The 16391-nt window shown below is 39.1% G+C and overlaps 1 protein-coding gene across 6 annotated transcripts in view; it reads right to left on the minus strand.

Annotated features, from left to right (window-relative positions):
• The window catches only part of LINGO2 (leucine rich repeat and Ig domain containing 2), a 1218611-nt gene that overhangs the window by 295176 nt on the left and 907044 nt on the right, over positions 1-16391 (minus strand). The window contains exon 1 of one of the 6 annotated variants that reach the window (XM_082467580.1): positions 4600-9742. The exons of the other annotated variants lie outside the window; for them this stretch is intronic. The gene's annotated coding sequence lies outside the window, so the exon portion shown is untranslated. Of the gene's footprint in view, positions 1-4599; positions 9743-16391 lie in introns of those variants that run through there. 6 annotated transcript variants of the gene reach the window in all.

Below are 16391 nucleotides of genomic sequence, written 5' to 3' on the forward strand. Positions count from 1 at the left end.
TCTGAAAATTATCTCCCTGTAGTCTCCCCTGTTAGTCAAAGTTCTAATACAATAAATGCAATATCTGATCCTAGATTGGATCTGATACTCTAAGCAGTATGGTTAAGTCAATTGACAAATTTGATATGGACTACAGATTAGGTAAAAGTAGGTAAAAGTATCACCCTTAATAAATACACTGCATTTATGTAAGTGAATATTCTTATTTTTAGGAAATACACACTGAAGTAATTAAAGGGTAGAGGGGCATGGCATATGCAACCTACTCTCAAATAGTTCTGGAAAATATGTGATACATAGAGAATCGTAAAGCAAATGTGGAAAATGTTAACAATTGTTGATTCTAGGTAAAGAGAATAGAGAAACTCTTTGCACTATTCTTGTAACTTTTCTGTATGTTTAAGATTATTTTAAAATAAAAAGTTTAAAAAAGGCAAAAGTAAAAAGTAAGGAAAATGGCATAGATGGACCCAAACCAAAGCCTTGGCCTTATCAGCACCCCTCTCAGAGCACCTGAACTAACCGGTAGGTGACAATACACTTTAGCTAAGCTTAAAGGCTTTAGCCTGTCAGGCTCACTGACAATCCTGTTCCTCACATGCTGACTGAGCCAGAGTCGCATTCAAAGTGGAAAGAGGGGTCAGCCTACAAGACGATCAGAATGGAGGGTGAAGATGCAGAAGCACGTGGTCATTCTTCCATCACCAGCTTATATTCTCATATGTGAATGATTTAATATTCGTTTTAAGACTGGATGTAGTTTAAGAACACAAACTCAGTCTGGTTTTCTCCTTAACATACATTTCAAGATGCTTCTTAAGTTCTAGATTGTTAAAGCTTTCTCTTGAGTGAAATGAGGCACCAAGATAACCCAAAAGGCCCCAGTTGATGGAATACCCACCGAGGGCCATTCACTTTGGGGAATCGTAAGGAGGCTGTCATAAATGCAGCACGTCACTTGAACAGTAACATGTTTCACAAATAATAAACTTTACTCAGAGGACTGCTACAAAAAGGTTACAACTTTCAGGTGAGCTGCCCTGCCCTTTTCTCTGATGCAACTAACTGGGACCCACCTAATGGAAAGACAAGGCCATACAGAGCCCGCTGTTTTCAGAGCTAACCTGGAATCTCCCAGATCTCTCCAAACTTAGCTTCCTAGGAAACTTACATTTGATTAGACACCCTACAATTTCAAGTCCAATGAACAAAACTGACAGGGATTTGCCTTTTCTCTTGTCTACCTCAGAATTCTGGCTGGATGTCCATCGCATGGGTTCTTTATTCTCTCTTCTTGATATCTGATGTCTGTGTCCTCATGAGGCACAGGTGGTCCAACCAGAAAGCTGAAACCCAAATTAGGTTCAGACCATGCTTTATGCCTCTTCAGAAACTACAGGGACTTGGGTAAGAATGTCTGTTACAGGCTGATAACCTCCCCCTGCTCAGTCATTCCCGGTCCCTGTGCCCTGAGTAAGCTATGACCATTATTAACGCCCACCTCAAAGTAGCACATACATCATTATTCCACACCCCAGGACAGCCACGAACATCTGAAAATGATGTACTAACTGTGCCCCACTGTACATCTATCTTGGAAAAACCTGTCACCAAAGTACAGGAAAAGTTAAAGTTAAAGAAAAGGAAAAGTTAAAGAACTGTGTTACTCATGGCTTCAGAGTACAGGAAGGAACTAAAGAATGGATTCTTCTTCCAGATTTCCAGATGGTGCAAAAAGTCCTGTTGTGAAGGGAGGGTGACATTACCTTCATAACCGTACCTTTTCTGCTGTAGCAAAGCTCCAGATTGTCTCAGTTTCAACTTCACAGTTAAGATGTTTCACAAGTCTCTGTTCTTGTTTAATTTTGTTTTTGTTGTTCTTGCTGAAGGATTTAAATCCTTTAGAAGGCCAACCTTTTTCTCCTTTCAAATCTTTCTCATTCTCCATCTAATCAATCCTACACATAGCTGCCTAATTCATCATCCTTCATTTTACTTCTTTGCTTGAAAAATAACTAAAGATAAAATAAAACCACAAACCTTCACATACAGAACACATTTCAAACTCTTTTATCTGGGCTTTAAGGTTCTCTAGAAATTGCTATAACTTCCCTTCTAATAACTTTCCTTCTGCCCTTTTACACCAACTCCCCACTCCACTCCTGACACACTGCTTCACGTGTTGTCTTCCAAACACACCGTGTGCTCTTCTACCTTGGTGCCATTGCTGATGGCAATCTCGAGTCTGCAGTCATCTAAACCTCCACCTGAGAAAAGCCCACCAATCCCTAGGCTCAGTTTCAATGTCTCTTCTTTTATGAACCCTTCATAATCACCCCAGACATAAACTCTCCTCCTGTTCTGTATTTCTGAAGTAGTTTCCACATGGCTACATGAACTCTCTTCCCATCATGGGCTCTAGGGAGCCCTAGTTTCCTCCTAGGGACTTGACTCTTCCATTTCCTGGTTCATGATCTGAGCAAGTTACTTAATCTCTGTGAGCCTAGTTTTCTCATCTATAAAACAGGTATTTTAAAAGGTACCCACCTTATAGAAAAAGACTAAATGTGTAAATATTATAAAAAGCACTTGGACTAATGCCTTACAACACAGTAACTGTCATGTGAGTATTTGCCAATATGAGTATTATTCGTGTATACCCCTCCACACATGCAAACACATAGTGTTTTGCCTATAGACACTCTAAAAATATAGGTCAGACAAATATAAAACGAATCCAGGCAGCTTTTGAAGATGTGTTCTTGATTTTCTACAGTAATTCTTCTAATGAACTGACTAATTTGGGTAAGCTGATTTTTAAGTGGATGATGTCTAGTTAATGATTTTTTTGGCTAAAGATAAATAAAATTTTAAACTAAACTGAAAAAAGATCAATCTGTGAAGTTATCTGAGGTAAGGAATCTTATAAGACAGATATTCAAAGTCACGCAAGAGAACTTGGTGATACACAACCCTCAAATAGAGTTTGCATGACGTAGCAAAGAAGATAAAATGCCACCTTCCAGCTTTGAAGGCTACTGCATTTATTGAGCTTGGTGGTCTTATATGAAAGTCAATGTGTCAGAATCCAGGGATCCTAGATTGTATCGCTGACCTTATCAACGAGTCCATTTTGAGTGTAAAAAGATTCTCTTTGTTGCCGAAAATAAAACCATGGTGATTTTTTTTCCAGAATGCTTTTCTGCTTTGTAAAATAATATATATCAAACTGACACAAGGGTATAAAGTTAAATCACATTATTTTGTTTTTAATCAATTGCCTTTGTGAAAAGTACATGAGGTCAGGACTACATAACCACTGAACACACGTTTTTTTCCAGCTGCTAAAGTAGAACTACAGTGCACTCTTCAGGCATTCCACCTCAGTATTTGGAGAAGCAATTAGCACAGATTACTATATTCTTTAGTTATGCATAATTGACGTGGAAGAATAAATTTTGAATCCAGAGTTTGGTGTTCAAGTCCTGCTGAATTTCTCACTGTCTTTCTGATCTCAACCACTCACTTCCCTCATCCACACCACGATGTACTGGCCACACAGAAGTACCTGCACTCCTCAGAAGGCACCTGCTCTTCCCCACCCCTCTATCTCTGCACAGGTACAACATCTGCTTCCCTCCTGTCATGTCAACTCCCACATATCCTTCAAGTTCCAGTTCAGATATCATTCTCCTTTCTAGATTTTTTTGAGCGGGGTTAGCGATGACCATCTCTTGATAGTGCCATGATCCTATCTCTGTTCTCCTCTTACTACAAAGACTTATTTACATGTTCTTTTCTTGATTTAACTGTGAAGCCCCAGAGGACTGAGACATGGATCAATTCATCCCTCAGTCCATCGTGTTCAGTACAAAGTAGGTCTTTAATAAATACTATTTAGCGAGTTCATGGATAAACTTCTATCATTTTTTCTCAATGGAACTTTAAGCTCCCTGTGTATGTAAATCTCTTACAGATTCAATATATCTTACCTTTACATAAACCAAATCTGTTTTAATGTTCACTTAGAATGCCATGTCTGTTACAAATGTCCATTTATACTTTTGAGGATGCTTTCTTTTTTCATTCTAAATTCTCCCCAAAATTACTTGGGGGCTTTATGGACAAAGTAGCTGCTCAGAAACTTAACATTATGACCTGAAGTTTGACAACAAAGAAAGTTTTCTGAACTTCAGAACTGTCTTTTTAATCAATAATTCCTCCTGCCAAATAGCCATCTGATAATTAAAGCATATTCCCATATGTACCACCAACCACGGTACTGAAGTATTTTTTTCCTCATTCATGAACCCATTCACCAATCCATCTATCCATGGAGTCAACAATTGCTACGTAAACCCTCAGAGTCTACCAGGCACTGAGCTCAGGGCTGGAGATCCAAAGATTAAAAAGGCAGAGGACTTGCCCTCACACAGCACACAGAAGAGAGGCTGGCCCATAACAAGTACCACAGCAAAAGATGACACAATGAGTTAAGTGCTCCTAGAGAAACATGCCAAGTACAATGGGTGAAACGCAGGAAAGCAGGGACTGGAAGAGTTTGTAAAGAAAGATTTGAAAGTACTTCATATGCCATACCTCTAAGGGTCTGAAGAAACCCTGGTGTCACCCCAGATCATCCTTTCCACTGACTTCAGCCAAGGAAAGGAACAGCATCCTAACTTTTCCACAGTCTCTCTCTCAGTTGTTCTCAATGATCGCTGGGAAGCACTTTATTTGAAAACCAGAGAGCACTTTCCCCTTCACCCAGCCTGTGGGGTGATGGGAACATGGGAGCTGAGCCTATCGGTGCTTCTATCAAGCAGCTGAAAAAGTTGTAGCCCATGAGTCATGGCTCTTTTCATGTGTTTCCAAGTCTGTGGGAGGAAAGGCCTTTGGCCGGCAGCACTGGCAATCTAGTACCTATGCTGATCACTTGGGGAAAGAAAGACGCTAGAACCACCAAGAGAGCTATATCATCCTCCCACCTCCCTCAAGTGTGCATCTCCCCAATGCCATCACCAGGCCATGCCTCAAAATAGCGTGAGAGCCAAAACCCACATTTTCAAAAAAAAACAAAGGGACAAATAAATTAAGCTTCTGCCACCCACCTCCCTTCTGTGCGGCTAAGGAAAATCAAACGAAATAAAGAAGCAAATTAGCAGCTGGTACGTGAGCTTCAGATCACGAATATGTTTTGAAGGCTCTGCCAACCAGTTCTTCCTGAACTGGGTTTGTTCTTGTCGGGAAAATAATAATTAGTAATCATACTACTAATATTAATGCTTAACATCTATTGAAAGCTTACTGTGTACCAGACACTCTGCTTACAATTTACATGCATGCCTATTTAATTGATATAAACATGAAGTACTACCATAATCCAGACTTTGCATCTGAGGCGTCTGACACTCAGAAGGGCCGAACCAATTTGCCAAAGTTCACAGGTGTAATAGATCGCTGAGCAGACCCTATGCCCACTAATATCATAAACCTGTTGCTCTGAAGCAATATACTTTCCTTAAAATGAAGGAAAATATTAAGGTAGAATTGTTAGAAACATAGACATTGTTCCCTATCATAAAGTACTATGCGACCTATACATTCATGTGATGTTTTTGCAATTCAACAACATAGTCCCCTTGACCTACAGTCATTCTCCCATGCTTTGTATTTGTAGGAGAGAACAACAAATACTTAGGACTTCTAAGATAATTAAGCACGGAGGGAAAACATTTTCCCTGTTGTTCCTAGTTTGCTTAGGCAATGTTTTACTCAAATTACTACCTCTACATACACGCACTTACAAATGCCCTTTTTTTCCAAGAAATTAGTTTTAAATTATTTAGCAAAATTTAGAATTTCCCATAGTTTTTTATAAATTTACTTATTTTATTATTTTATTTTATTTATTTATTGTTTCTGGCTGCGTTGGGTCTTTGTTGCTGTGCGCGGGCTTTTCTCTGGTTGCGGCGAGTGGGGGCTACTCTTCGTAGTTGTGCGCGGGCTTCTCATTGTGGTGGCTTCTCTTGCTGTGGAGCTCGGGCTCTAGGCACGTGGGCTTCAGTAGTTGTGGCACACGGGCTCAGTAGTTGTGGCTTGTGGGCTCTAGAGTGCAGGCTCAGTAGTTGTGGCTTAGTTGCTCGTGGCATGTGGGATCTTCCCGGACCAGGGATCGAACCCATGTCCCCTACACTGGCAGGCATATTCTCAACCACTGCACCTCCAGGGAAGCCCTAAAATTTCCCATATTTAAAGAGGAACAAATACTTTCAATGTCTGTAGTCTGCAGTCTAAAGGGCTCCCAAGTGAAGAAAAACATAGCTCTGTTAAGTATAAATAAGAAGTAAGAAATGGGTATTTTTCTTTTAACAATTATTACTCTTCCTCATAGACAACATAGACAACATAGAATAGTGTATTATAGAATAACCTCAAAATATTAACGACACCTGGAGGGAAAGTGATTTAAATAGCTTCTACCATTTTTATATTTGAATTGGAAATCTACCAAGAACCAGCCCTCTAAGGAGATAGCATGGGCGTCAGGTGGGCTAATAGATAGACCAAGGAAAAGCCTTCCCTTGGTCCTCTGAATGGCAAAGAAGAAAGAAAGTAAAATAGGGGTGCACTCATTCTGATGCCTTAAGTACTGGGGGGATTTGGAGAAGAGAGAAGGGTCTCCAAGGAAGCCCCTGAAGCCTTCCTACTAAGGGTGCTCAAGCATCATCAGCGTAACCTGGGAGTTCGTTAGGCAAGAGAATAACAGGTCCTATATCTCTGGCCTTTTGAATTAGAATCTGAATTTTAACCTAATGCCCAAATGATTTCTCAGCACGCTGATGTTTGAGAACCAGCATTGCAAACACCCCATCAGAGCCTGCTCTAAACACCTGCCAAGGGCAGCAAGGGCTAGTGTCAGCTCAAAACAATTACAATCAAGTATGAAATTCCCTGCATCCTTGCTTCTCCTTCCCACCTCCCCCATGTCACCAAATGATGAAGCATGTCCTACGAACTCTCTAGCTTACCTGTGTCTCCCATATCACCCTGTTCTTTCTTCTCTTCAAACATGCTTAGCTTATTCCTGCTTTCCAGCATCTGTAGTTGCCAAATCTTCCATATTTTTAATGGCTTTCTCCTTCTCAGCAGTCAAGTTTCAACTTGAACGTCTTCTCCTAGGAGATGTCTCCCTGACAACTCTCTTCCACACTTTCCTGAATTTACTTTCTTGATTCAATTTACAGACACTGAAGACATTTTATTTATTTGTATACTTTCTGTACAAGAACAAGGACAGCCTTTGACAACTGCCTCTCTTCCTTTTTATTCTCTTTCTCCTTTTTATTCCTATGTCCCCTGCTGCTGAACCTTGGCTAACCAACAAATGGCAAAGTTTATAAAAACAGGTTTCAAAAGAAATGTTCTGACAGTTTTTTGGGTGATATTACAACAGTGACCCTGAGCAAGAGGCCCAAGGACCAAAACAACATCCAGCCATTCCAACAACAAGAGTTACAGCAACTGAAGATGAAAAGTGATACCTGAGTCAGACCATAAGGACAAGTACCCTGTTCTCTTCTCATCCCGTAAAACCCCAACCCTGCTTCAACTAGGAGAGTTACCTGGTCTTCAGGTGCTGCCTGAGCACATCAGTTGAATAAAGCCTTTAACCTCTCTTTGAGTCGCTTAAATTAGTTCTTTTGACATTTTATTATATTCCTTCTCCCATTAGAATTATGGCCCTTCTCATTAGGATTGATCTTCCCAGTTCTCTACCATCACTAGAACTTCGGATAATGCCTCTCACATGGTGGTGGCTCAATACATATTTGTGGGCTGACTTTTATTTTAGAAGGGAAACCAACTTGTTCTGAACTCCCAATATAATTGGTTTTTGCCTGTCACGTGACCTGATCATGTGTCCTCTTGCTCTTTGACCTCCTTCCTTGGAAAAGACCATTTATTTCATACCCACTAGTTATCTTGCTCTTGAATGAAGCCTTAGTAAGTGAGGTTCTTCATGATCCTATCTGCACTGGTTTTTATGGCCTTAATTACCACCTAATCCTGCCAGTGGAAAAAGAAGAGTGGTCCTTTTGTATAGACAAATGGAACTGGGATAAAATTTACCACATTTGAAAAAGAGAAGCCACAAAAACTCTCTGGAATCTTTCATGCAAGAAAAAAGATCACTTAGTATACTGGTAACTAAACTACTAATAGTGAGCACTATTCCACAAGCTCCCAAATACCTCAGAACCCAGGGAATTCAGTGAAGCACTACACAAAAATTTCCAAGCTACCCATAAAAAGGAGGACCTCAGCTTGAATTCTGCCATATTGCGCCCATTTTGCTTTGCTCTCTACTATTTCATCTCATTAACTCCTTCTCTATAAGAGGAGGTCGGGGCTGTTATTATGACTTTGGGTAACCTAGGGCCCCGTTAGGTCCAGGGAGGGGAGGAAATACACATACCAACACTAGGACTTAATCCCTTAGCGGAAGCTGCACCTAAGTGAGTGGTTCCTGGCATCCCTATTTAAGGAGTAAGCCTGACAGAAAACTGTGCTCTTCTGACACGATAATATTTAGACTTATAAACCCGGACACCAGGGCTAGAACTAATTTCCTTAGCAAATGTACAGGCATAGCTATCATCCCCCTACATAGAGAGCAATGGGCGAAAGAGGAACTCCACTTTCCTCCAGATACTAAGCCCCATATGATGGCAAACAGACTGAGCAGGGGCCAGATCTGAGGTATGGAGAACAGTTAAGAGTCCATTACATCAATCCAGGATCAGAGAAGATGGGGAGAACTGGATATATCTGAGAGCTAAAATGGAATTACAATTAATATTTACTGCAAATGATGGAATACATGAACATATTTGTAGAATTCATGTTACAATATTACCTCAGTGACACAAGTATAAAAAATTAGTTCTAACCATAAATATTAAAATAATGTTTCCTGGGGACATTTATTTTTAATCATTCCTCTATTCCATCACTGTATCTTATCAAACCTCTATTGTGTTATTTCAAAGCCCATTTCTGAAAGGACATTTAAAAGAGTAACTAAGGTTCCATTTATGAGGATTTTTTTTTTTTCTTCTGGAAATCTGAAAATGCATGACTAATGTTTGGGTTAAACTGACATCAAGGAGTATATGATAGCACATTCTAATTTTTTTCACTGAGTTCATAAATAATTTGGAAAATTTCCCCAATTTTCAGTTAGGAGAAAGCCACATCATGCATAATGCTATCTGAACTGTGTAACTTGAAGATTTTCTTTCATTTCTCTTTTAAAGTTGGATTTATCTACCAATTATTTCAACCCTCCAAAACAAATTCACACACATTTTTTTTTAAAACATCTTTATTGGAGTATAATTGCTTTACAATGGTGTGTTAGTTTCTGCTTTATAACAAAGTGAATCAGCTATACATATACATATATCCCCATATCTCCTCCTTCTTGCATCTCCCTCCCACCCTCCCTATCCCACCCCTCTAGGTGGTCACAAAGCACCGAGCTGATCTCCCTGTGCTATGCGGCGGCTTCCCACTAACCATCTATTTTACATTTGGTAGTGTATATATGTCTATGCCACTCTCTCACTTCGTCCCAGCTTACCCTTCCCCCTCCCTGTGTCCTCAAGTCCATTCTCTACATCTGCGTGTTTATTCCTGTCCTGCCCCTAGGTTCATCAGAACCATTTTTTTTTTTTTTTTTTTTAGATTCCATATATATGTAAATTCACACACACTTTTATTAGAATGTGATTTCTTTGTGGGCGATTCTTGCTAAGTCAAACTGATTCGGTAAGATGAAGCGTCGTTAAATACGCTTTACATAAAGCAGCCAGAAGGGGCAGCAAAGAAGCTTGCTTCTTCATAGGCGCCCCTTTAACAACGTCCAACATGGGAGGATGCTTCCGTCTGCCAACCAAGCTCAGGAACAAGATTTCCCAGTTACTACTCTTACTTTTCCTTAGTAGCTTATGCCCTTGGCACTTCTCCACTGTCTTCAGAGCAACTTTAACAGGGTCCTTGAAACGAATTAAGTTAGGTGCTCACAGGTATTTAGACTAGATAGAAGGTTCCTCCTCTTCAGTAGTAGTGAAAGCCTTTATTGATTTCCTGTCAGGTGGGTGTCTTCATCTCTAAGCCCCAAGTCACATCTATTCCCAGTCCAGAAGGCCGGTCTTATCTCTTCTGAAGTCCATTTTCTAAGTAAACCAAGTCAAGCCTAATCACTTCACCCTCGTGGTGGAGTCTTTAATTCCAGTCTCATCTATCATCAACACTTCCTTTGCCTGCCTCATTCTCCTTTATAAAACCCATTTCCTTTCTCCCTTCTTATCTCCTTTAACGCTTAAAGTCCTAGGTCACTGAAGGCACAAGAATGTGTCTTTTGTTAAAGTACCAGGCACATCATCTCCCATAGCATTAACACACCAAGGTGAACCACTCAAGTATACATGATGTAGGCAGATTCATCAAAAGGCACCAAAAGAAGAAAAAAATGGAAAATTCCAGGCTGGGGTCTTCAAAAAATATACAGGTAAACTGAACATCATTAAAAAGAACTGATTTCAAGAAGTGAGAGATCACCATTAATGTTTTTTCTATCTTTATGTAATACGCAGTCACCATTATTTTATCCAAGGAAATAGAACAGAGTGGGGAAAATGCAAGGCCAACCTAACCCCATTGAGATTAGGTTGTTGAGTAAAGCAAAATTAGAAAAGGTGACGTGTAGTGGTTTGTGAACCACACACATCTGTTCTCAAATCCCAGCTCAGTTGTTACTGTGTCGCACTGGGCAAGTTACTTAAACTCTCTGAGCCTCAATTTTGATTTAAAGAAAATAAACACAATCATATTTCTTCATAGAGCTTTTTAAAATTAAAAATAAAATATCCAAAGTGCTTACTGCATGGCTATTGGTCATGGGAATATTCCTATCTGAAAAATTCTGAAATCTTCACATCAGGAGCTTGCTCTTTTTAGATTTTTGAGATGATACAACTCCAGGTTTCTTGAATTTTGGCCCCAATATCCAGTTCTAACTCAGTTGCTCACTATCCTCTCTAATGTACACAGAGCTACAGTCAGTCACAGTGCTATGTTCGTGATCTCCCATGAACCAGAGATCACAGATATTTCTTCTTTGTCTTTGCTCACCTTCATCTTTCAGTACTGCCTCTCCCCATTACCTTCCTCTCTCTTTATAGATCTAGATCCAGTTCTTCCTGCTGCATGAAGATTTCCTAGATTGCACTGCAGTTCAGTTAACTCACCTTCCTGTAAATATCTGGTATGCATGTAACCTGTCACTTGCTAATACCCGATGTTGAGTCTTGCTCCAGGTATTCTGAGGTTATCACCAAAGGGAGTCAACATGGATTCAAAACTATGTCTAGCCACTATTATACTTTTCTGTTCCTCCTTCCCTCTTTGCTGATAACACTGAGAGTTCAGTTAACCATGGCTACCTCCACTGGGTACTGATGCCCGTGCATGACACCTGTGGTGCTTCCAGATACTCCTTGTCTGGGTATCATATTATCCAGTGATTAACTGCACCTCCAGTTCCCACACTGGACAATATTCCCAAGGCAGAATCGAAGACAAGGCCTCCATCTTTTTTTCTTATTCTCTATTAAAGGCTAAAAGCTTTTGCCCAATATCTTATAAGACTGATATCTCATGAATATTAATATCTTACACAGTAATTTCAGTTCTATGTCACAGTTCTTTGTTTCTCCCAAAAATTCTCATGAGTCAGTGGTGAAAGGAAATGCTATGCTTAGAGATTTATTCAAGCCACTCATCACGTCACTCCTCCCCTCTGATGACTAAGACTTACTTATCGGGTTAGATTTTTCTATTGATTCTCTTGGTTTAGACTGTATCCTCCCAGGGGGCCCCTCAATCCTTCAAGCCAACCAACTCTGGCCGCAGCCCCCAAAGAACCTCATATTTTCCCAGATATGAATCTCCTGAATGGACCTAACTTAGCATAATCTTAAAACACACTATATTCATATCATTTATGGTATTCATTTTACTTTTAATCGTTACCCCTTCATTTTGTAATTTAATATTTTATGTGGTTTTGTCTTGTCTCTGCATCTAGACTGTAAGTTTTCTCAGGACAGTGAAGGCGGTATAACAAGCCCTTAGAAGCAAAGCACTGTGTCATGACATAATAAATATTAATATGTATCTTCTTTGTGATTTTTTTGAGGGAATATTAAATGGAGTGATGAACAGAGTTTCAAAGCTATTTCAAGATGTGGATGAAAGTCAAAGAACAGACATCTGAAGGTGATGCAGGAAGCTCTCATTAATTAATTCAGCATTTACTGAGGAGCTACTAAATGTTCAGCACTTCATCAGGCTCTGGACTACAATGTAAATGAGGTACACCAGCAACTACAAGGAGCCCTCAGTCTAACAAAGGAGTGAAATATGTTCAAAAGTACAATTTATTGCCTTAGTGACTATAACAAATGTAAATTTAGGGTAATATGAGAATACAGACATGCAAAGAAGCCCCAAAATATTAGAAGTTTGTGAAATTTGATTCTTACAAATAAACACTTGGAAGTACTGATGAAATTATTAGACCACCTGATGTATGTTCACCTATGTGTGATTTCCCTTTCCAGTTTAGTTCCGTTAAAGACAACCCCCCTTTTCTCTTCTTCTGGGCAGAGGGTTCAGAGTAGAGGTAAACATTAGGAAGTTGTTTAGATATCAGAGAGCACTGAATGGTTGGTAATGCTTTGGGGGCAGGTCCTTACGTACCTGGCAGTAAATATGCATGTCACTCTTGCCCATTTCACAAAGAATGAAAGAACTGGGTCATTCTCCCTCACAAGTGGTGAGTAGGTAAATGCAATGTGCCAGGCCAGTGCCCCGTTTTCTGTAGTGACTTTTCTATCAAACAACCACAAAATATGTTTCTCTAAAAGCCATTCAGCCAGTGCCTGATTCTTCTCAGGATAGACCTTGAATTGACTCAGATTAGAATATTAAAACCCAGTGATTATTTTATGTACAATAACCCTAGCACTTATTTCCTTGTTTTCATTAATAACGGTAACAGATACAATATAAGATTTATCATAATTGTTTGCAGTAGTCCTTTTTTATTTATTTAGTTATTTTTATTTTATTTCTTTTTGGCTGCACTGAGTCTTCATTGCTGCTCGAGGGCTTTCTCTAGTTGCAGCAAGCGGGGGCTACTCTTAGCTGTGGTGCACGGGCTTCTCATTGCTGTGGCTTCTCTTGCTGCGGAGCATGGGCTCTAGGTGCGCAGACTTCAGTAGCTGCGGCCTGCGGGCTCCAGAGCACGGGCTCAGTAGTTGTGGTGCACAGGCCCAGTTGCTATGTGGCATGTGGGATCTTCCCGTACCAGGGCTCGAACCCGTGTCCCCCGCATTGGCAGGCGGATTCTTAACCACTGAACCACCAGGGAAGCCCTGCAGTAGTCCTTTTGAAGAATTTCATTCAAATACAAAAATATCTGATCTGACCAGCAACCTCTGAAGAGTAGCTGCTTAAATTTACTTTCAGACATGGGGTGAGTTACTGAAAAAGATGGTAAGTTGAATGTGGATGCATGGGCATAACAGGGTGAAATTTACAAACACCTAAAGGACACTATGAATGCCACTTCTTGCCAGTAAGAAGATAATTTTATTTAAAAAAGTAATAGAATATATAACTTTAAAATACTGGAAAGGAATTTTACTCTAATGTTTGAAATGTAATATTCAAATTTGAATTTTCAGTTTGATTTCTATAGTAAGCAAGAGAGTGCATATCTTTTTCTTTTAACTGTTAAAAGCCTCTATTGACTATTAAAACATTTTCACTGTGATTAAAATGTCATATGCTTATTATTTTATCAATGCATTAATTCACTCATTCATAAATACACTATACACATTAAGGGACTATTAGGTACCAGGTTGTTTTTTTGTGTTTTTTTAATGAGTGAAGATTACTACAATAGAAAAGAACCAGTGCCCATGCTAAGATGTATATATTCTGGTGGGGAATGGAAAAAAAGTTGTGGACAGCCCCTAATACAGGGGAAGTAACATCAAAAAGACACTCTCTTACTAATTGAATCATACTATCTAAAGGCAGATCTGGCAGATATGCACATTCACTTCTATAGATCTGCATTACTTGATTTTGATTTGTGACAGACTTCTTTTTAGACTTAAATTGTAAATGCCTTCCTGGTCTATTCAAACCACAGTTACTGGGTTTCTGCATGTGAAAAATGCATGCTTGAACCTGTAACTGTTTGCAAGCAGGAAACTAATGCATTGTGGAAAAGGCAAGCTGAATTTGCTATTGATCTTTAAAACCCAAACATTTGGGGGAACTTCAATGTCCAGTCACAGAGTTCCATTTAAAGCATGCCCTTGATTAAATCTCAGAAAGAAAGCCAGATACAGAGGCCAGACACAGATTCACCTGGGTGAAATATGATTAGACTTGGCAACTAGAACGGTACTTAATGCAATTACTGTATGATTAATTAGAGACCGTAGTTTGAAACAGTCAAGTTATTTCCAAGATATGAATCTTTTAGTAGTAAATGCATCATATTGACGAGAATGAGTTATGGGACATATCTCACAAGGGTGAGACACTTATAACTCACAGGTGAATGATGTACAGAATTTAGGACAAATGAGATCAAACTGTAATTTACCATCCCTTTCAGGACAGGGCCTTTTGGAAGGTCTCCAAATCATGTATTTCAGAAGGTTCTGGATTGATTAAGAATTTTATCTGATGAAAGATCAGATGGAGAAAACACTACCTTTTCTGCTGGTAAAGGGTGTTTTCATTCTGCTAAAAGCTCATGCCAGGAAACAAATATTTTTCAAATAAAAATTATTAGAAGTTAGCTTAGTCAGACATTGTATTATAATAACTGTATTTCCTTGGCTTACATCAGATCAGATTTGATAATCAGATTTGCATCAGCTATGTCCAGGAGATGCTCAGGAATAGAGTAGGAGACTTTCTATTAGGTACAGATTTGAGAATTAAAGAAGTTGGGATTTGGGACTGGGAAATTCTTCGATGCCTCTTCCAGTGCTTCACATTTGCCAGCCACCAACTATAAAAACCTACATGCAATGCATTTACTTTTGCATAGCCATAACAACATGCATCATTTTCAATTTTTAAAATCTAACTCCTAGTAACTAAAAGAATGTATGTACTTATTTGTACCTCAATTATTGCATATGTATTTTTTGTAATTCTTGTGATTCTATTTATTATATTTTCTTACTTGCATTACAGGAGTAGGTAAATTATGTGGCAGGGAAGAAAAATGTTGAAATCCAAGACCTTAGGTACACTTTACGTAAGTCATGAAATGATGGGAACAAACGGGTTCATAGCTGTATCTAACATTGTGAAGGGTTAGTTTTTAATTTTCTTTAAGACTTTTTAGATTAGAGGTCTAGACAGAGATGGCATACATGTAATACTGATTATGGTTTAATCCAAGTAGGATATATAGGGGGAAATTTACTGAGCTTCAGAGCCTAGCTGAATTCCAGTAAAGTAGAATCATGAAAAAGTATTTAAACTCTTAAAACTTTTCTATCAGAATTAGTTTTCAATCTACTTTGAATTGCTCATATAAATACCATCACTTTTATGAAATCACATTTTTGAGTCATATTTCAATACCATCTGCAATATTTCCAGTGCTGGAGATAGAATTTTTGTTTTCAATCCTGATAATTTACATCATATTTGCCAGCCCACATCATTTTTACTAGACATTCTATATCTCGCTGTTCTTTTTAACCATCCCATAATGGCATTTCAGCTAAGTAAAGGCAAACAGGAGAGTAGGGTTTGATTTCCAGTCTTCAAAACTGAAAAAGAATTATGTGATTTAGTCTTGATATAATTGATAAGAAAAGGCATACCTACATGTCAGCTCTGGGAGACAATAACATTGTAAGTAAACAAAAATGAATAAGAAATGGTCTCTGCCTAAGAGTACTTACATTCTAGGGAGAGAAACAGATGTGGTAGAAATATGTTCGAGGGGTCAAGATATACACGATAGGGGACGAAAAATACTGTGCAACAGCCGTGAGGCCAAATAAGGTGCATGCCTAGGAGGTGTGAGTCTCGAGAGACGAGAAGTTTGATCGCGAGAACTCCCTATGATACAATAAACAGTATGGGAATATCATGTTCATATTTGCTTTTGCTTTTAGTAAGAGAATTACTACTCTTTCTTTGAGGCTCAGCTCTGGTTCACCTCCTTCATGAAGCTTCCGTGAGGCTTCAGGCCCACCATGACTTTCTTCCTC

This window comes from Balaenoptera physalus (assembly GCF_965194825.1).
Source record: "Balaenoptera physalus genome assembly, chromosome: 7".
Taxonomy (NCBI): Eukaryota; Metazoa; Chordata; class Mammalia; order Artiodactyla; family Balaenopteridae; genus Balaenoptera; species Balaenoptera physalus.